At 39.0% G+C, this 20819-nt stretch overlaps 1 protein-coding gene across 8 annotated transcripts in view; it reads left to right on the top strand.

Moving 5' to 3' along the window:
* MITF (melanocyte inducing transcription factor) overlaps positions 1-20819 on the top strand; it is a 217297-nt gene that overhangs the window by 69695 nt on the left and 126783 nt on the right. Inside the window, exon 1 of one of the 8 annotated variants that reach the window (XM_055343187.1) lies at positions 9330-9349. The exons of the other annotated variants lie outside the window; for them this stretch is intronic. The gene's annotated coding sequence lies outside the window, so the exon portion shown is untranslated. Of the gene's footprint in view, positions 1-9329; positions 9350-20819 lie in introns of those variants that run through there. 8 annotated transcript variants of the gene reach the window in all.

Genomic DNA, 20819 nt, shown 5'->3' with positions numbered 1-20819 from the left:
GGACCACGTAGAGTAGGCGTGCGAGGAGAGGCACAGATTTCTTAAGAATGCCACTAGATGACCTCTGAGAATGATGGCAAGGAGAGCTTTGTCTTCATCCCAATTCCAGTCCCTCAGCGCCCCAGCTGTATTTCACTTTTGTCCTTGGGCAGCTGTGATATCATGTGCTGCTTCCTTATAATTTTTCCTTCCTTATACTCCCTTCAGTGGGTTTCTGCCCTTTGCAACCCCGTATACTTTGAGTAGGACTTTAGGTTAGTAGACACTTTTGAGAAACAAATGGGACAGTAGTAAAAATAGGAACAGGGTAAGGAGAATAAGCAAAATCATGCACTGTTGTGGAAAGAATGAGGATAGTAAGTTATAGTCTTAGCTCTGTCCCAGAATAGCTCAGTGACCTTATCCAAGGTGCCTGACATGACCAGGTTTGTCTAAAATGGGAATGGTGCAATCTCACAGGGATGGTGTAGTGAAAAATTCGATTACCATTGTAGAAATGCTTCGAAAAGGGAAAGGGGCATGTCGGTTGAGGGGATTGCCTTGTTAACGGATACTTGGAGAATGTGTTTTGAGATGTTTGCTCTCAGAGGTAGTAGAGAAGAGAAGCTGAGTTATAAAATATGGTTATAGGATCAAATTTTTAAGTGTTGATTTAACTCTAAATGAAATACTTTTTTTACTTCTGTCAGTTTTTAATTTTCATAGCTTGATTTTTTTTCTCCCAATGATTATTGTCTATTCTCTGAACTTCTGTTTATTTGTTGCCTGAATTATTTCCTGGGCCTTTTCTAATATATATTTTCAGATGTAGTTCAGTTTTCTTCATGAAGTTCTGCTGCAGATATGGGCAACAGAGTTTTTTGAGTTAATGATAAAGTTATTGTTTTTCTTTCTTTGGGTTCAGTGAAGAGCAAGAATTGGGTCATGCATGCAAACGATTTAGTTGGTTGGTTTCCTTCTTGTCCTCAGTTGGCACATCGTAAAACCATTTTGTTGTCTCCCACTCAGTGGGTTGGGCAGACAATGAGAAAGGTTTATAATTGGAATAGTAAGGGTGTCAAGAGTTCAGGACTGAGGGGAATTGGCCCTGCAATGAAAATGCTTAGCATTTGGGCACCAATAAGTCTGACTCAGACAAGATTTTCTCATCCTTCCGCATTACTCTTGAAGGTAACTTTTCATTGACACAGTCAGGTAGCTAAGATGGATAAGGTAAAATACAAGGAAGTTTGGATCAGTTAGTAGGTAGAATGTGTACAAAAATCTTTCCAATCATTGATACGTTTATTTATACCAAGTGGAATAATTTCCCCTCTTGGAAGCACTGTTACATTTCCCGATATATTTGGACATTGATATCATTCCCTTTCTCAGAGCCATGTACACATTTTGTGTAAGTAAGAGCCATAGTGTAGGGATTTTGATAGATTTTACTGCTGTAAAGACCTAGGCCATTATCCTTGCATTTCAAATTGTTTTCTGTTGCTTTAGTGGAAAAGTCACCAAATGCTATTCATAGATCTGACATTGGAGCACAAGTTTGTTTGTTTGCTTGAAGGTTTTATTTATTTATTTGAGAGGGAGACAGAAAGTGCGAGAGAGGGAGAGGGAGAAGCAGGCTGCCCGCTGAGGAGGGAACCTGCCACAGGGCTTGGTCCCAAGACCTTGGGATTGTGACCTGAGCTGAAGGCAGATGCTTAATGGACTGAGCCACCCCAAAACACAGGTTTCTTCATTGGCAGCTTTTGTGGAGTTATCTAACTGCTGAACATTTAAGATTTCTTTAAAAGGTGTGAAGTTTATTATATCCAGTCAGAATGAATGGGGTATGCCATTTTGTTTTTTTTTTTTTTTTTTAATTTTAAACTTACCGACAAGTTGATTTAAGTTTATAGAATGAAGTTCAGGGCACAACCAGTAATTTGCAGAGGGTGCCTTTGTTTTTTCGAGTTATTTTTGGTGGTTGTGTTGTTGACATTGTTTGCTTTTGATTGGTGTTATGAACAAAAGGCAAAAATACTGAAGCATTATAGATAGAATTCTGCAAAAACAGATGTTCACCCTAAATCACTTTGTTAGGAAAACTTTTCTAGGATAAACTCTTCCAGTAAACTGGTACAGCATGGCCCAAGGCCTCAGGCATACAAAAACAGTCTAATCAAGGAGAATATTCCAAGGGCTCAGAGGTTATCTCCTCAGAGGCAACCAAAGCCGGTCCTGAAGACAGACTTTTCTTTGGAATGTACAAAGGTTTTGAGCAACCCAGGCCTGCTGAGTTAAGTCTTTCCTGCCCACATGTCTAGCAGTATTTTTATTGCTAGTCATTGTGAATGTCATGCTGTTGAGTCTCTGGATTTTGTTGTCTTTCTCAAAGAAGTGTTGAGTTTTGTTCTGGCAGGCAGTTAATTTACCTGGGAACAGCTTGATTTTTCTTTTAAAGGTTTTAATCTCACAAAGATTAAAACAACCTTTTAAAAGCAACCTAAGAGTAGCTTTATAGTAGACCTCTTTACCCTTATTCCCAACTTAGAGACTTTCTGGAGTCTGTTGAGGGCTACATACAGGTGTTTAATGGAGGCTCTATACTTCAGTGGGTTGGACTGTCACTGTCTCTCAGCCCTCTGTGGGCTCTGAGAGTTGTTCAGCTTTTGGTTCCCAACAGATGCTTTTTTCTGGTAGTCTTTCCTTCTGGTTATTGCTTTTTGCTCAGCCTTACAGAGTCTCACCCTCTGCATTTATATCTTGCTACTTAGCTAAAGACTCAAGGAGACTCCTGTGAAGATTTTTTAGATTCCCTCCACCCCCTTTTTTTGCATAGTACCTTCCTTTTTGGCACTTAAGCCTACATGTCCCGACTACTTTATTTTTCCCCTGTTGCAACCCTTTTCCTCTCAACTCATTGAGATTGCTTTGCTCTGCTCACATGACCCCTCTCTGCCTCACAATTGGGAAAAGACTTCTAGGCAGAAAGCTTAGTTGGTTATACTGCTCATTTGTTCCTCTTTTTCCAGGGATCATAGTCATGATATGCCTATTGTTTAGGGACTGAAAACTGTTGTTTCCTATATCTTGTCTAAGGAATTTTCTTCTGGTTAATTACAGGGGAAGAGATAATCTGGTACCAGTTACTCTGCATCGTTGGAAGTGGATTTTTTTTCTAATATAATTTTTATGTACTGATTAAGATCAGGGCTTGAGAATCAGACAGATGTGGCTCACATTTAGTCTCCAACATTACTATCTCCTGATCTTGGGCATTTTGTTAACATCTCTCTGACTTACTTGCTTTATCTGTAGAAACCTTTAATAGGGTTTTATGAACATTATGTGTGAACGTCCGAGAAGTGGTTAGTATAGCTCATGACATATATGATGATGATGATGATATTTACTTTGGTGATATTTGACTATACTTGCACCATTAAGTGAGGATGTTACATGGAAAAAAAATGCTGTTCTTATGTTAGAAAGTTAAGGTGCTGCAAGTCGGTGGCTGTTAGTTGTCACCAAAGTGGGATAGGGTAAAGGACAACATAGACACTTTTGCTTTGTCTGCAGGACCGTCAGAGAAGTTACACAAAAATTCATCAATGACTTCCAGGCATGGTAGTCCGAAGAGATGATGCTTGTTCTGAAGCTACCCCTATAACCTTTAGCGGTACAAAACTCCTGAATAGTCTTTGCAGAATGCCTTTAAAAATCAACCTGATTATATCTTTAATGTTTTATTTCTTAAGCTGTGTGATGGGTGTGCTTATTATATTTTTCTTCTTTTCTTTTGGTATACCTGAAGTGTTCCTTAAAAAAAAAACAAAAACAAAAACTGTCTTAGCTCCTCAAATAGTCCTGCTGTATGTTTTTAAAGATACTGAATTAAACATGCAAATTGCAGTATGATGGGTAGGATAGGTTGCACTTAAAATACATACAAAACATTACCATATACTCTTAATGAAAGTGTTTGTATTTGTATATGAAAAACTTGGTTTGGAAAGAAACATCAACTTCAGGAAAACAATTCTTTCTGAGAAGAGAAATGGATGAAGGAAAAACAGGCAAGAATACAAGATGGTCTTAAATTGAATGAATGATGTTTTATTTCTTTTTTTTTTAAGATTTTATTTATTTATTCATGAGAGAGAGAGAGAGAGAGACAGAGACATAAGCAGAGGGAGAAGTAGGCTTCTCGCAGGGAACCTGATGTGGGACTCGATCCCAGGACCCTGGGATCACGACCTGAGCCAAGGCAAGCACTAATCGCTTAGCCATTCTGGAGGAGTCCCATGATGTTTTATTTCTAAAAAACAAAAGGAATCAGATATCCAGAGTAGCATCTTAAGACCTGGATGGTACTTACATGGGTGTTTGTTAAGTCCTTCTTTCTATGCTTGAGACACACACACACACACAAATTAAAAGGAAGTGTAATATAGGAAATATAATAATATTAATGTTTAAGTTGAAACTAAAACTTTTTTGCTTTAGTGCCTTGGTTATTATTTTAAGGTTTATTTATTTATTAGAAAGAAAAAGAGTACCAGCAGGAGGAGCGGGGAGAGGGGGGGAGAGAATCCCAAGCAGTGTATGCTGAGTGCAGAGCCCTATGTGGGTCTTGATCCCATGACCCATGAGATCATGACCTGAGCCAAAACCAAGAGTTGAATGCTCAACCAACTGAGCCACCTAGGTAGGCACCCCTTGTTTTATCAAGGCTTTTTGGGATGTGATGACAACATTCTGCATTGTGTTTTAACCTGAAACAACTCCATAGTACAAAGTTAAACCAGAGATCAAGAACATCTCTCCTCCTGCATATATATTTGTAGCTCTATAACTTGGTGTGTGGTCTACCTAAGTTTGGGTTTTGGGAATCCAGACTGCAGGAACTTTTTCCAGGGCTAGATTGTGCTCCAAGTCTCAGCCACTCTCTTCTGAACTTTTCAAATCTGAAAAGCCCAGGATGGCTTTTCATTGTGAAGACAAAAATCCTACAACTTAAGGGCACCTGTGAAGCTCCCCGCCCCACCCCATTCTCCCTTGTTGTCTCCCACCATTGTCTCCTCTTTCTTTCTGTCATCCAACCATCCTCAACTTTCTTTCTTTTTCTTCTTTTGTTTCCTCTCCAGTTTCTTGTTCATTCCCTTGTTTTTGTTCTGGGTACTTGCACTTGATTTCTCCCTTCATCTGTAACTCCTTCCCTCTTCCCTTAGTTTTCCTAGCTCTACATCCATTAAATCTTAGCTTCAATATCCTTATCTCTCTGTCTATCCATCCATTCATCCATTTACATTGCACAGTTCCGCCATATTAATGCTTATATCCTTACTGTTATTACTCAGTTGGCCATCTTTCCAGCTTAGGTTTTAAACTCTATTCAGTAGAGACCATTTTTGTTTCCATTGCCCCAGCACCCTTATAGTACCTGTATAGTGTCTGCTATAACTTGGGCAGTAAGTAAATATGTGTTGAACGAATACATGAATGAAGTACAGTTTGAGTTTTTGACTTACATATTCTCATTAGCTATTTAAAAAAATTTAGTGGAAGGAACTGTATTTAAATAAAACATTTATGAATATTTTTGTGAATATTTTCATAAAACATAAGAGGATTTGGGGTCAAAGGTATATTTTAAAGTCAGAGAAGTAAAGTATTTATTCACAAGGGAAGCACTGTTAGAATATATAGGCATTAGTAGGCTAATTTTCTTTAATAAATTAAAACTTTTCTTATAAATAGTACATGGTATGAAAAAAATCAAAGGAGAGCGTTTAAAATAAAAAACAGCAGTTGTCAGCTCCACTTTTCCTTAATCCTATCTGATTAATAGTTTGAGATTTCAGTAAGAGGATTCGTTCACCTTCAAGAAGAAAAAAAAAGTAAACATTTATATATTAGAACATTATAATAGCTTAAGAAAAGCAGCTATAGTTCAGTTGAAGGTAGGATGGGAATAAAGCTTCACACTGAAGGGATTTTATAAGTCACGATTTGTTTTTTTAAAAAAAATGCCATAAAAAGGTAGCAGTGTCTCCTCCAGTGTTAGCTTGTGTTTCCTGTAACCTTCTTCCTCAAAGGCCCATCCTAAAAAAGGTTCAGGCGTGCTTCCCCCCCCCCCCCTTTCAAAGACAGTATCTCAGAAATGATACTAATTTAAGCCCTGCTAAAATGTCCAGTTGCAGCACCTGGGAAAAATGAAGTTCAGAAGTTCAGAATTTGAAACTGCTTAAGCTAGGAGAATCTTCTTGCTGTCGTTGCATGTCTGGTTCTGGAAGCTGGTAACTTCTTTCGGGTGGGCATTGTTCCATTGTAACAGATGGCCCCAAGTGTGGACATGCCAGAGAGTGAAGCTGGAGTGTGAACTTGTCCAAGAAGTTGAAACACTTCTCAGAATATCTTCTCCTGATGATAGCCATGTCATTGCAACTGGGTTGGAAGAGCGAGTTCAAAGAAGCATAAAAGAAGCCTTCAGAGCTTTGTTGTCCAATATGGCAGCACTAGCCACATATGGCTATTGAGCACTTGAAATATGACTAGCTCAAATTGAGATGTGCTGTGAGTATAACATGGTCAGCAGATTTCATAGACTTAGTATAAAGAAAAGGATGTAAAATATCTGGTTACTAATTTTTAATATTGGTAAATGTTGAAACAATATTTTGGGCATACTTGGTTAAATAAGATATGATTAATTTGCCTGTTTTATTTTGTTTTTATTTTTGAAAACAGATAGAAGAAAATTTAAATTTATGTACGTGTTGTGCTTTATATTTCTATTGGACAGTGGTATTTGTGGGAGAATCGTTACCAGTGATGTCCTGGTAAACTATGTCCAACTTATACTTTGATGTGACTGTTTATTCTGAAATATGTTAGGTCACACATGGAATTAAAACCTTGGAATTTTTAAGTTAGTTTCCTAGTAGCTTGCAGTTTAAATGTAGCAATAAAAGCAAGAGTGGGGATTTCTTTTTTTTTGTAGTTGTAAAAGAAATTTCTAGAAACTAAGAGCTTTGCAGAGCTAAAAATTCATTCTCATTGTTTTATTTTTAAGCTCTATTTTAAGTTTCTGCCAGAACAAAAATGTTCAGTCCCCCCTTTTGGGTTCTGATGGCCTGGTAAAATTTCTTTGTAAACCCAGGGGATGTGATAGAATTGGCACAGGAGAAAATTAATTTGGTTGGGATCCCTGAATGGAATGGAGGTAATGAGCAAGGCTTGCAAGAGTCCATGTAATCAATCACTGCAGAGGTTTTGCTGCGATGCTAGGGTGCCCAACACCCTCCACTGTGGGCAGCATCATGTCAAGATACCTTCCTAGAAAGCCCCTCACCCCCTCTGGTGTAAAAGGAGAAAAACGTAAATATACACAGAGAATATGTGCATATTTATAAGCCACATATACACACGTCCAGTAACATTGATTGACATTGATTCTTGTATGTGTGTATGTATTTTTCTGGAAAAAAGTTAAATGGGGTTTTCCACAACTTTTTTTTTTCTTTCAGCCTAGTTGTAGGATATTTTCCGACCCCACATTTTTCCAGTAACTTAAACTCAAAAGTCATAGCAGTGAGGCACTTTCTTGTCAAAGGTGAGTCAAAAACAGGAACCTTTTAATTCTGTCACATGATGCCGGACCTCAGAAAATAGTTAATAGCAAGGAGTTCTCCAGCACACCCGCCACTCCCTTACCCCTGTTTCAGTCGTCAGACTCGAAGCTGCTGGACTTCTTCACCATCGCTAAAGCCAGGAATTCAGAAGTGTAGGTCGGATATTCTCCGTAGAAAATGCATTCAGGAGCGTACACATTACACGGGTTATAAATAGTATCTGCCCTGACAATGCTGGGATTTTCTCAGCTTCTGGAGACATTGAAGTCTTTGTTTTGTGGGTCGCTGCCCTCTCCCCCACCCCTATGCTTGAGTCATAAAGCCTGAAAAACTAATGAGGCTGCCGAAACTTTAATTGGTAAGATGTATAGGAAACAATGAGAGATGGCACAGACCATACATAGGCTTGGAATCAAGGCAGCTGCTGCTTCTCTGCTGCTGCCGTCCTGCAACCTGCTCACTTTGCATTTTCCTGCTTCAGGGCCTTGAATTTATTTTTTTCCGTCAATAAGATCCAATTAAATATGGATTGAAAAAATTAAAACAAAGCCTAAGTAGATAGTCATTGAGGCTAATTTTAGATCTTGAATTCCCCATTTAGAATAGGGGAAAGAAAAAATCTCTCCTTGAAAACAAAAGTACAAGCCAGTTTTTCTTGATAGTGGTGTGTGTGTGTGTGTGTGTGTGTGTGTGTGTGTGTGTGTAGTTTGGAAATATGTTGCTCTCTTAGTCTGAGTTTATATATGGCAGTGTATAGTAGGGGTTAGTAAACTGTAATTAGCATACAGCTTGCTGCCTGTTCCATGTGTAGCCAAAGAACCAAAAGTGGTTTTACAATTAATAGTTGTTTTCAACCAGTTAAAGTGAAACGAAACAAGACAAGAAACATGCACTAGACACCATAAGTGGCCCACCAAGCCGAAATCATTATCTGGACCTTTACCTAAAGAGTTCCTGACCCTTGGTTTAGAATGTACTTGATATTAGGTGTGTTATCAAATAAAAAGTTCCTTCCTCAGATTCTTTTTAAGTTCTTCGACAAATAAGCTCTGGAGTACGTGTCCTCTTCTTAGCATCGTTCTAGATATTGGGGGAAATAAAGAAAAAAAGAGACACCTCTCTACCTTCACAGAGCTTACATTCCTGTGGAGGAGGAAAAAAAAAAAAAAAGACCAAACCTGACCATATCAAATGGAAAAATAAGAAACTGAAAACTGGCGTGCTGGGAAGACAAAGCTGCCGAGTATGAGATAGAGAATCATGCCAGAGGCGGTTCTGTGTGTCTCACCCTCTGTTCGTCCTCCCTTGGACTGTGCTGTGAAACGGTGACTAAGTTATTTCCCAGATTTTGAATTCACCCCCCCCCCCCCCGCACGCCCACACAGAAACACAAAAACACTTGTTTGCTTTTTTCCCCGTGATTTCCTTATTTTCGGCTTTTTTCGCCCCAATTGAAATTCATTACTCAGCCTGGGCTTTGTTGAAGCATTAAGGTGGGTGCTTGCAAGGTATATTTATTTCCATCCTTCTGTTTTTCGGTCAGCTTTTCTTTGTCCTTCTCCTTTAGACTCGCTGCTCCTATGTACGATGTAGTTGGGTTTTGAACTTTAGTCTCATAGGCTTTTCTCCTTTTCTGGAGATAATGGATTGTGATGATTTTATTTTATTTTTTTATCAGGGTCTTTCCCTACATCGGAGGTTCTCCCTAAAGCCTGAATTTTGTGATCTTTACCAAAGTGAGTTTTGACAAGTGTTTGTTCCCTTCATTTTGGATCTTTCCTGTTAATGGAATCCTTTGCGACCCTACTTGATCATTAATCCTGTTCTCCTGGGCATATGAGTTGTTGAGTGTGATTTCTTCTTTGGTTGAAAATATGCCCTCTAGCCTGCATTTTGGTTAGCAGAATGACCAGAGCTTGGACAAAAGGCCATCGCTGACACATATACAGGCCTGAAATGATCTAGTTACAAAACAGTTACCACATTCATGTAAATGGCCAAGCAAAGGTCAAAATATGAGCAACATTATTTATGGCTCAGTGAGCGATTTGTTATTCAAAGTCTGTCATCTTTTGTCAGAAGACTGCTATTCTCAACGTCTGTGCCAGGCTAAGGACCATCTCTAAAGTGATTTACTACAAACTCAGAATATAGTAAGGAGGAGACAATTTAGATGTATTCCAGGAAACAAAACCCTGCACTTGACCCTGAAATAGTGCTAGTCTCTGTGTTACTATCAAACTTGTTTGCCTCTTGACCCGAGAATTTTCCTCCCTCTAAATCAGTTTTGTCATCCGAAACCAGGGTACCACTCACAGGATCAACTTAATATCTGTGGCATGCCTGCAGGGTGTTGGGTTATAAGAACTGATTGCAATTGCTTGCAGTAGGATCTGTGCTGGGTATCAACGTATTGCCTCTCAGGTCCAGATTCACCCTCTGTTGCCTGCCCTTGAAAATGGATCTGGACTCTGAATGTTCTTCCTTTGACAACTGGTGTGATGTTAAGTGTTGTCGGGAGAGTACTGTGGAGAGACATTGTAGGAGGGAGGAGTTTTCCTTCCTGGCTTCTCCAGCACCTGGCTCCTGCAGCACCTGGCTCCTGCAGCACGAGAGACATCACTAGTGCTTGTTTCCTGAAGTTTGTATGCTTTTACCATCCCCCTGCTCCTGCAGCATGGGTGCTTCTTTGGTGCCAGGCTCCTGTAGTGGCCAGTGTGGTGGCCAGGGCTGCATCTAAATAGCCAGCAGCTTCCCCTGGCATCCCTACTTAGGCAGTTTTGGAGCAGTGTACTTCTGTTGAGCCACTTCTTTGTGAACAGCTTTCCCTGGCACCCTAGAGGATGGATTCCAGTAAGTCCTGCACATGCAACACCACACAGTGAATTCCCTGCTATGTAGTGAGTAGAGTACACCTGGATCTCAGCCCTGTGGAGACAGGCTGTCCCTTGGTCACTGTGTCTCAGCCCTAGGGATATAACTGCTCTTTATATCTGCCTTCTTCCATTCTTTAGAGTTCGTTCTCTCTCTCTCTCTCTCTCTCTCTCTCTCTCTCTCTCTCTCTCTCTCTTTCCTTCCTCAGGGCTTGATCCTAGGACTTCGAGATCATGACCTGAGCCAAAGGCAGATGCTTAACAGACTGAGCCACCTAGGCGCCCCTTCTATTTACTTTTTTACTAGCTAATTCCATGTTACAGTTAATCATTCCTTATATTAAACTTTCCCGATTTACATTATTGGCATAGCTTCTCTCTCCTGATTGGACCCTGACTGATCTGGGGTACCATCAATAGATTTAGGTTCTTTGCTTGGACTGCAGGAAGCATGTAGGTAAGAAGTGTCTAATGGATTTGTACAAAGGAGCATGAAATAAGAGTGCTTAGGCTATTACATATTGCTCTGCATTCTTCTGACCAAATGAACAAATTTTATGAAGTTCTGGAAATTTGCAATTATCTTTAGTAGTAAGGGAGAAGGTTAGTGGTTCTCATGGTCCTAGAATAAAATATTCACAAAAGATTTTATCTGATAGATTGGCCATTCTGTTTTTCCTGGGAACTTTAGAATATGTGAGCAAGGCTGCTGATGGGACCCAGTTGGTGAGCGGTAATTCTGTTTTTGGGGATCATCCAACAGAGCTTAATATCTACATTGATAATCAAGTGTTGATTTAAGTAGATGTACATGTCAAGTTTGTTTCCTTCTACCCTAGAATCATGTGATAGGGTTGCAAGCGGTTGCTCTTTTGTTCCCCTTTTCTGTGTGAATGCTGCAGTGATGTGATAATGGCAAATATAAGACTCAGAAAAAAAGAAAAGACCAGAATGAGGTGCTTGGTGATTATTATCTGGTTTGATCCCCTTCAGTTTTGTAATGGGGAAGCTGACTAAGGTCAGGTGAAATGCCTTAGTTAGAAAACTAGAGAATATGCTAAGGCAGATTTTTTGATTCCTAGCCAGTTGTTTTTCCCTAACTCCCACCTATTAACTTTTAAATTTCTAATGTTTTGTTTTTTACCTTCATATTTAGAATTTATAAAGCTTGAGAAAATATGGTGTGTGCTTTACCATTCAGTCTTCGACAAACACTGTCTACAGGCTTTTCTCCTAAAGACATGAATACATGCTGAGAAAAAGTCATTGTATCAGTCAGCAGAGGCCAAATTTTACAGCATTAACAAAGCACTGCAAAATTTTAGGGACTTACAAAAAATCTCAGCTTGGCATTGGCTGTGTCTATGTCTCTTTCTTTGTGAAACTAAGACGTAAAGAGCAGCACCTATTTGAAACATTTGTCTTAAACAGAAGGAAAAGGGAAATGGCGGAATTATACACTGGCTCTCAGAACTTCCCCAGGGAAGTGGCACATGTCACTTGTACACAGTTTCATTGGCCATAAGACGTCAGTGGCAAAGCCTGGTACTAGTGGGAGGGGAATATAATCTTCGGAAGGAGTAGTCAGTAGGAACGGACATGGCAAGAAGGGGCAGCAGAGTCAGGTTTTAAACATTTCATTGCTTTGGTAGATAGCATCTCTGGGATAAAATTCCCAATTTGTTTTCATTGTCAGCTTTTTTCTTCAACTTTTTTTTTTTTTTTGGATCTTCACATCAGTTTAAATACTTCCATACCAGCAAACAGGCAATGCACAAGATGTGCAGAGACCTAGGATATAAGTCAATGGCCCAGGTGCCCCAGAGACTTACTGTTTCTTACAAAAGTGTGCCTGAACGTTGGTGACCTCTGCAGCCTGTAGGAAATGGGCAATCATAGTTTCATTCTCCAATTCAGTAAATATTTACTCCTTCTGCCAAATGATGTGATAGAAGGTCTGTGAAGCTCAAAGGCTATGGTCCTGAGTCCTGCTTCTAGAAAATTCATGTTATAAATGTAATCAAGAATATCTTCACTTTGGGGGATCCCTGGATGGCTCAGCGGTTTGGTGCCTGCCTTCGGCCCAGGGCGTGGCTCTGGAGTCTCAGGATCAAGTCTCACAGTCTCACGTCGGGCTCCCTGCAGGGAGCCTGCTTCTCCCTCTGCTTGTGTCTCTGCCTCTCTCTCTCTCTGAATAAATAAATAAATAAAATCTTAAAAAAAGAGAATATCTTCACTTTTATTTACAATTAGCTTAAAACTAAATTTACTTGCATGAATACTGGGTAATAAATCAGTCTGTATTGACTCCTTGCAGGGCCTCAAGTGTGCTTTTCTCTGGAATGCATGTTTACTTGGATTTTGAGGAAAATCATGAAATCATCCTGACTTAAGAAAGCTTTGTGAATGACTAGAGCTTTCAAGATTATGTTTATGTAGTTTCAAAGGTTGTATTTCTTTTAGATGAAGGTTAATTTAAAAAGATTAGCTAGCATCCCGCATTAATCTAGATCTATTTTAATGAAAACAAAAAAGGACAACCTATTTCCTTCTTAGAAAGTCATGTTAGTTTTATTTTCAAATTATATTGAATCATTTTATTTAGGTTGTATAGGATAATTTTCAAGTAGGGAGTATTGACCTAAGATAAGGAAAGGAATACACTGTGATCCAAGTGAACATTATTTTAATAGCATATTTAAAACCTCATCATGCTAGTTTACACAATAAATATGTTTTTCTATAAACTGCAGATATATAAATATGGAAGATAAATATGTAAGGATTACATTTGGTGAATAAAATAAATCATCGTGATATTTAGGTACATAAAGCCAATCTTAATGATACTTATTTTACTAAGTGTAGGATCTGTTATAAAATGAACAATCTGATCCTAATTTCTCTTGTTTAATTCTTGGGATGATTTGAAGTAAGGCACAATCAATATATTAATGTATTCTTGGAGTCTGATATTATGAGCATCATGAACTTAATAGCTGAAATAAGTATTTGACAGAAATTTAAAAGAAGAATTTTATTTTTTATTATTAGCTAGAGAGCAAAAATATTTGCATCTGCATTGAATACTGGACTTCCTAATGTGTGTGCACATTGGTGTGTATATATACATGTGTGTATGATCTAAGACTCATGCTATTCTAAGTGTGACCCATGAAGTGGACTGGTTCATGAGCTATGTGTTGCTGGTATGCAATAAAGAACAGAAGTTGAGAGTGTTTAGAAATATTTATAGCAATTGAACAGAGTAATTTTAGGTCTGTTGAATCTGATACAAATGGGTTTGCATATTTGTGTGTGTTTTGTTTTTCTTTGTCTAATAATTCATTTTTATTTTACTTTTCATAAAAATATTGGTCTGTGATGGATTTGAAAAAACAAAGAAATGGGTGACACGATTTGTTTAAAAAAACATTGGTGAGAAGTCTATGTTACTCAAGAATACAGAAAACTGAAGAATCATTGATGGACAGGGGCCTATACCACCATTTGTAGTTTAGCTCTTATTATTTAATCTGATTTATGTCCTCTTATTTTGTCCCTTGGATTTTCTGCAGTGGCTAGACTGGCCTCCTCACCGCTGCTCCAATGTGATTGGCACAGTCCCATTTCCAACCATACCCAAAACTCATTTCCTCAACCTCCTTTAAGCCTTGGCTCAGATGTCACCCTCTGGGCTTACCCTGACTGCCATATTTAAAATCGTATCCCTTTCCTGCCTATATCTTGGTCCTTTTGAGGCCTCTTGCTCTGCTTTACTTATACTTCTTTAACTTCTTTTGTGGCTTAGTTATTTATCGAGTTTATTGTTCAGGGCACTCTACAGGATTTTTGCCTCTTGGTCACTGCTATATCCTGGGCACCTTGAACAGTGTCTGACACACAGTAGGTGTTAATTAAAAATTTGATGAATATATGAATGCATATGGGATCTGACTCTCTCTTTCAGAGTGTATAACATGGATCTTAAAATTGGTCAGTTCAGCTGAGATTCTTCATGTTGCTCTATGTGTACTCCATCCCATAGGTTATGATTTCATGAATCTTAGTTTTTATGTTGCCATAAATTGGCTTTTAGTGCATCTCTTTATTTTTCTTCCCAAGTTTTGAACATTCCCATGAGATGCTTTCATGTTTTTCTCGTTGATCTTTTGCGGTTTGTTTAATCTTGCTTGACCCTAGACTCTCCATGCGTTCATGGACAGGATCTTAGGCACATTAGCTGACCTCGCCATGCCCTGGCTTCCTCATCTGTAAAATGGGAATGATCATATATATGACCTTGCAAGGTGTGAAGGTGAAATGAGATGAGACTTGTTAAATGTATTAGACAGACCTGGCATAAATATTGGTTGCCATAATGCTGATGAAGATATAAGTATCTTATGGCTCAGCATAATATCTAGCATGTAGCAGACACAGAGCAAATGGCAGTTGTTAGAGTTACCATGCTTTTTCCCCACCCATTATTAACCACTGCCTGTGTTACAGTTTCAGACAATCATCAGAGAGTGGGGCGTTAGCAGGAAACTGTAGAGGAGATTAAGGGTTGTCTTCTTTTCCCTTCCTATCCCTTCCTCGACTTCTACCTCCACCTCTTCCTCTTCCATGCTGGGAATCAACTATTTTTCTCCCTTGCTGTGCACTGGAAGACCTTTCAGGTTTGAAACTCATTCTTCGCTGTGCAATATGATGGTGGCTGTCACTATCATATAGCACTCAGCTTTTCATGCACCATTCTGTTTGAATAAGATAGCAATAGTTAACTAGTGTGGTTCTTTGAGATGTATTTCCAGACATGTATTTCACAGTGATCATGATTTCTGTAAAGGTTTTATTTTTTTGGAGTGCATTTCATGGAGCTGCCTTCTAAATCTCTGAATGCCTGGGTTATTTATTTATTTATTTTGTCTTTTTTTTCCCCTCAGTGACAGGTTAGTAAAACTCCCCAGATTTGAGTATTAAAATTAATCAATCAGGAGAATTTTATTAAATATATATAGAGAGAATCTTTTGAGCAGCAGAATGGCGTGGTGAAAGTTGAGTTTTAGAAAGATTAAACTGGGCACTGTGCATAATTGATGGAAGGGGTGTTACAGATCCAGCAAAAAAGGGAGGTGGGGCTATATTATGGCAATTGATAAGAATCAAAATTGCAGCAGTGCTGTGGAAGCCAGGTTGGTACTTGGGGTATGTGTAGGTTCAGCTTTCTTAAGCACTGCCAAACAGTCTCCCAAGTAGTTGTTTCAGTTTATACTTCCTCCAACAGTGTCTGAGAGTTCTGGAAGCTCCCCATTCTTGCTAACACTTGGTTACTATTGCTGCAAAATAAAATCCTGTTAAAATACAGTGATTGAAAAAATAACTTTCATTTTACTCTCTCTTGTGGTCTGTGGGTCAGGCATTCAGGAGGATTGAGCTGGGAAGTTCTGGCTTGGGGTCTTTCCTTGATGTTGTGGGCAGGTGGTGGCTGCCATACATTCTGAGGCAGGAGGACTTTGATGGTCGATTTATACCTGTTCTTAGCATCTTTCTGCACCCCACAGGGACAGGGCTAGTGTAGGGTGACCAAGAGAGGTGGAAGTCTTAGTTCTGCCAAGGATTAAAAGAAACATTTATTGAGTATCTACTGTGTGCCAGGCCTTGTGCAGGATATTCTATTATTATATGAAATTTTTAATTTCCTCCCGCATGATTTTCTTTTCAGAGTTTACTTCCTAGATGAGCCTTTCCTTAGCAATCCTATTAACTAAATATACTTTCCTCTTTATTTCTATCTTTTGCTTAATTTATCACCTTTGTAGCTCTTTTCTCTGTTTACACTGTGTAGTAGTTTACCTATTTGTTACTTGTCAACCTGCCTTTCCTTTACCCCTTTGTTACTGTACTGAGGGTCCATGGCAACAAGGACTCTGCCTCTTTGGTGCACTATTCTTTATTGAGATGAAATATAGGACAGGTGAAATATAGGGCACCAGAGAAATTTGAATTTCAGAGCAAAACAAATAATATTTTAATATATGTATGTCCCCAATGTAGGACATTTTAAAGTAGTATAAGTATATCCCAAATGTAGGACTTCCTTCTAGTAGATACTATCTGTGGTTTATTTGAAACTCAAATTCAGTTTGGTGGCTGGTAGTTTTATTTGCTACATCTGACCACTCTAGTACCTGATATTTAGCACAGTGTGTATCACATAATGGAAGGTCAACAAAGTATTTGAATGAATGAATGAATGAATGAGTGAATAAATGAAAGAACTCATTTCTTTCTCAGGACCAGTTTTGCAAGGTGGATGTTATTACTTTACAGATAAGGAAATTGCTGTTGAAATAAACTAATCAGCTTGCCCACACTCCCAGAGACAGTTGGCATTGGGTGGGGATATGAGTCAAGTTTTGAAAGCTGCTATCTCTGGCTTTCAGTTATCTTTCTTTTCTCACTATATCATGCTGCCTTGCCTTGTTAAAAGAGATTTCCTCCTTATAGCAGTCAAATTTCTTCACTCTATCAACAAACTAAATTCTGTTCAGTTGAAGTAGACAGAGAGTTTATTATAGAATATTCAGGAGTCTGGGACCCCTGGGAGGCCAATGAAGCAGCCTGGGGCTGAGTAGTGAGGAGCCATTCCCCAGCAAACCATAGAACCAATCCAGCGAGGACACTGATGTAGCTGCTTCTATAGCTTGCCTCATTGACCCAACTAGCGCAGACCATTAAACCACACAGCCAAAACCCATACCGCTGTCCCTTCCAGATGTAGCTGCTTTTTCCTTGCTAGAGTACAGTTCTGTACATTCTGGCCCAAGTACACACATATCTCATTCTAGCTGCAAGGGAGTCTGGGAAAGTGAGCACTTGGCTTTCACCATGGAATCCATTTCTGTCTCCCTCTGAACTCATAAGAAGAGAATTCTCCAAGGCTGCCTGGGTGGTTCAGTCGGTGAATCATCTGCCCAGGTCATGATCTCAGTGTTGTGAGATTGAGCCCACACCCATCTCTGCACTCAGCGGAGAGTCTGTTTGAGATTCTCTCCCTCTACGCACTCACTCATGCTCTCTCTCTAGAGAAGAGAAAAAATCTATTTATTTATTTATTTATTTATTTATTTATTGATTGATTGATTGATTGGAGGGGAATTCTCCAAAACACAGGAAGTATCTTAAAAGGTGATAGGTAGCCTGAAAGATAATGCATGTCCGCCTGACTAATGCCTCCTTTGAACCTTAGTAGCACAGTGCCTTCTAATTTTTTAAAATAGGTATTACTTTTTACCTGGTATGAAAACAAGAATTACCTTTGCTTTAGTTTTTTTAATCTGCCCATAGAGTACTGAGTCTATACTTCCAGGAGGTACTTGATACATCAGTTCTCTGTGTGGTGGGATTTTACAGGTGTGACTTTAACTTTATTCATATATATTCTTCTAAATTTCCTATCATGAACATTTAGAATGAAAAGAAAGTCTTTAAAATTTGGTTAGTAGCTGGGAGAAAAACTATAGGTTTGAGATCTCTTATCCATAATTCTGAAATCCAAAAGTCTTTGACTATTGAAGAATTTTTTTTTTTTTTACTTCATTTGTAAGAATTACCTGACAAATGACACAAGGCTATTTATGGTCTTTATTATCTCATGTAGTTGAATATTCATATGTTTCCTGGCAGAAATATTAATGCACTTGATTATGAGCTGTTGCCCCATCTTACTGGGGATATTATACTATATATGTACTGTTATCTTTATAAAATCTGGAAAATTCCAGTGTCTAAGACCTAACAGTCTCTGGGAGTTTCTTTGAAGTGTATGGGTGAATACACATGTGTAATATGTACTAGAAATTTGTGGAATGATTTATTAAAAACTTTTGACAATGATTACCTCTAAGAGCAGGGATTGGATGAGGAGACAGGGATGAAATTTTGCTTTGTATACTTTAGGACTTCTATTAATTATCATAAAACAATTGCCTTTCTCAATGAAAAAAAAACAAGTAGAATTGTTTTTATTTATTTGGGGGGAATAGTGGTAATATTAATTTTAAAAGATAGTTTGTCAAGCAGGCTGTGCCTTTATGTATTAGTTCAACATTACTGACGCTGACAAGGACCCAGAGACAGTTAGTTAGTTAGGTAGACACCAGGCAGCCTACTGCCTTTTGGATAATAATGTGCATGCTCTAGTGGTAGGGAATTTGCATCAGCAAAAAACACTAATTTCGTTTAGAAAAATAAAATAAAGGCAGTAAAAAATGTGATGAGTAAATGAAACTACTGTTATTAGTGATGGGTTTGGCATGTTTTACGAAGTCTGAAGTATTACTCATCCACTGTATGTTTGCAGAAGTTCTTTAACAAAAGCCAGATGCATACGTAGTAGCAGGGGTTAGTAGGTGGATGAGAGGATTAAACCCAGCGAGTTTTTGGAGCATTGGTTTTAAAACTGTTTTTGGCTTGTCAACAGGCTATTTTTCTGAGTCAGCCTATAGGATGGCTTCCCAGGGTAAGTCTGATTTTGCTTTTTCTGGGTTTAAAATATAAGTGGTGAAGGAGGTCTGATTAGTTGCCTTTTTTTTTGCATCGGATTCTGTAAATTAACAGTGCTCACATTTCTTCTGTGAGAAAGACATTTATCCTATTCCAGCATATTCTAGTGTTCTTGCTGCTGACTTTTAGAGCTTTGCCTCACCTCCCCCTAAGTTTGAAAGTGGAATGCCCAACTGCTGAAAGAATTTGCAAGGGGAATTGCAAAGGTCATATGTAAGTTCTGTGGCTGGCGGCTGGTGTGAGGAGAGCAATGTGATTGAGCTGGAGCCCTTTGTGACTCTTTTAAAGAGGATGTTTCCAATAAATTAGTGTAGCACACTTTATGTGCTTGTTTATGACCTTAAAAATGGTTTAGCTATTGCTGAGTGGCCATTACTGATGCTTTATGACATGTTATAATGGTTTCAACCTGCACTTTTTTGGCGGGGGTGGGGTGGGGTGGGGAGATTAAAACAATGTCAAGCATCAGTAGATGTGAAGTTCATTATTTTTTCCTCTTAAAGGGACTCGAGAGAACATTCAACATTAGAATAAGTCCCTGGATTCTAACCCTAGAGAATGTTGGTTCTCGAGGTCAGAATAAGTAAGGATTCGCCAAGCTCTTACAAATGAGCTTTGTAGTAATTGCTGATGAAATTATAAAAACACTGCTTTTCCCACTGGATGTTAAATGCCCCTTTTCATTAGCTATAGTATGGGGAGCAAAAGCATGTGATTTATTTTTTTTTTGTAATGTTTAACCATAGCTACTTTTAAAAGGCAGTTTTCATTTTGTGGCTGCTTTTTTTCCTTCCGGTGCCTAGCACAGTTGAGGACTTTATCTTCTTGTATTTTTTTAGAACACTGATGAATAATAGGGGTCTGAGTAGCTCTCTAAATGGAAGAACATGCAGAGGATCCTGGGCTGGAGGGTGTGGAAGAGCCCAGTTGCATTCTCTGCCTGCCATGGGTTGGACAGAGGTCCTGCCCTTCCCCTTCCCCTTCAGCTCTCAGGCTGATGGAGGTCACTGTGGTGTTAAGGCTGGGGCACGTCGGTGGTGGCTGAAAGCTTTTCTGAGTGCCCGTGACATCTCTGTGAGCTTAGAAGGGACCTTGCCTCAAGATTTCTGTTAATTAATGTTTGGTACTTGTGAAAGAGAAAATTGATCTCACTGTAAATGCAGTCCTACCATAGGAAAGAGTGACACATAAAAACAAGTAAGGGAATATTAGGAGATTTTTGAAAAAAAAAATTAAAACATTCGGATTAGGGGGCTGTGGAAGAGACCTTAAAAATTAAAGCACCTGTTTCCTTAGTGCTGTGTGTGTCACCGAGAAAGATCTGTAGAAAGATTTTCGCAAAGTTGGAGGAGGTTAATGGGGCCCCTCTCTCTAGAGCATCCATAATAGTTCTTGGATATTTGGAGAACGGGAGCAAAAGTTGTAGTAATCCAGCAGGTCAGTTATTTAGGAACTTTTTTCATGCTGGTGAAGGCCAGTGTCTATCACAGAGTAGAATGTGAGGTAGAATCTGAGCTGCAGAGAAACATCTCCTTTATGGATGGTGAATTCAGAGCCCACTCCTGGGCCTTGCTTTCTGTCCTCTGGGCACGGGTGTGAGTCGCCCATGCTGTGTGAGGTGTGCTTTGTTGGAAAAGGGCTCACTTTCATCTGTTCTCAAACACAGCCTTCCCAGGAATGTGTAAAACCAGGTGCATCAATTGTGAAGTTCCAGGGTGAGCTGGAACACTTCACCTGTCATACCACACACACAGAACAATCT

This window comes from Nyctereutes procyonoides, unplaced genomic scaffold, assembly GCF_905146905.1.
Source record: "Nyctereutes procyonoides isolate TBG_1078 unplaced genomic scaffold, NYPRO_anot_genome, whole genome shotgun sequence".
Taxonomy (NCBI): domain Eukaryota; kingdom Metazoa; phylum Chordata; class Mammalia; order Carnivora; family Canidae; genus Nyctereutes; species Nyctereutes procyonoides.
The sequence above is the reverse complement of the archived record's forward strand: the minus strand, read 5'-3'. Positions and strand labels throughout refer to the sequence as shown.